Raw genomic sequence first — 1,471 nt, 5'->3', positions numbered from 1 at the left:
CTCCCCCTCCCCGCCACTCACTCCCCCCTCCCCGCCACTCACTCCCCCCTCCCCGCCTCTCTCTCCGCCTCCCCGTCACTCTCTCCCCCTCCCCACCGCTCTCCCCCCCTCCCCGCCGCTCTCTCCGCCTCCCCCCGCCACTCTCTCCGCTTTGAAGGTACAACTCTTATTTCACCAAGCATTTCATCACTTGCCCAAATATCATCATTTATCCTTCAGTGTCGAATTTTACCCATATCAATCCTGAAAGAGTAGTGAGTTGTTGTTGCTGATGTTTTGCCAGAAGTTGCGGGATTGACAGCTTACTTGGTCAGGATCACAAAATCGTGGCTTCAAATTCCAAAGCAGAGACTTGAACGTATGAACAAGAGCAGTTCCGAGGGAATGCCACCCTGTAGGAGGGGAATAATACTGAGGGAGCTCCGCCCTGTGGGGGGGGGGGGACAGTACTGAGGGAGCTCCGCCCTATGGGAGGGGTCAGTACTGAGGGAGCTCCGCCCTGTGGGTGGGGACATTAATGAGGGAGCTCCGCCCTGTGGGTGGGGACAGTACTGAGGGAGCTCCGCCCTGTGGGAGGGGACAGTACTGAGGGAGCTCCGCCCTGTGGGGGGGGGGGGGGACAGTACTGAGGGAGCTCCGCCCTGTGGGAGGGGTCAGTACTGAGGGAGCTCCACCCTGTGGGAGGGGTCAGTACTGAGGGAGCTCCACCCTGTGGGAGGGGCCAGTACTAAGGGAGCTCCGCCCTGCGGGAGGAGGGAACAGTACTGAGGGAGCTCCGCCCTGTGGGAGGGGACAGTACTGAGGGAGCTCCGCCCTGTGGGAGGGGACAGTAATGAGGGAGCTCCGCCCTGTGGGGGGGGGGGGGGGGGGGACGGGACAGTAATGAGGGAGCTCCGCCCTGTGGGAGGGGACAGTACTGAGGGAGCTCCGCCCTGTGGGAGGGGACAGTACTGAGGGAGCACCGCCCTGTGGGAGGGGACAGTACTGAGGGAGCTCCGCCCTGTGGGAGGGGACAGTACTGAGGGAGCTCCGCCCTGTGGGAGGGGGGGGACAGTAATGAGAGTGCGCCATCATCTGAAGCAATTTGATCTTTTATGGCAATGCAGTATGGGATGTTATTGTGCGGCAATTGACTGGTGCATTTCCTACATTTAAACAATGCGACTGCTGTTGAAAAGGAAACATTTCATTCGCTCTAAAGCTCTTTGGCCATTGCTGCCTCACGGCACCGAGCTCCCGGGTTCAATCCCAGCCCTGGGACACTGCCCATGTGGAGTTTGCACATTCTCCCCCGTGACTGCTTGGCTCTCACCCCACAACCCAAGATCTGCAGAGTATGTGGATTGGCCACATTAAATTGCCCCTTAATTGGAAAAAAAAAATTGGATACTCTAAATGTATTTTTAAAAAAGCTTTTTGGCAAGTCCAAGATTCTGATAGGTGCTATATAAATACACAATTCTGATTACAC

Source organism: Scyliorhinus canicula, chromosome 7, assembly GCF_902713615.1.
Source record: "Scyliorhinus canicula chromosome 7, sScyCan1.1, whole genome shotgun sequence".
In the NCBI taxonomy this organism is placed as follows: Eukaryota; Metazoa; Chordata; class Chondrichthyes; order Carcharhiniformes; family Scyliorhinidae; genus Scyliorhinus; species Scyliorhinus canicula.
Note: the sequence above shows the minus strand (reverse complement) of the source record.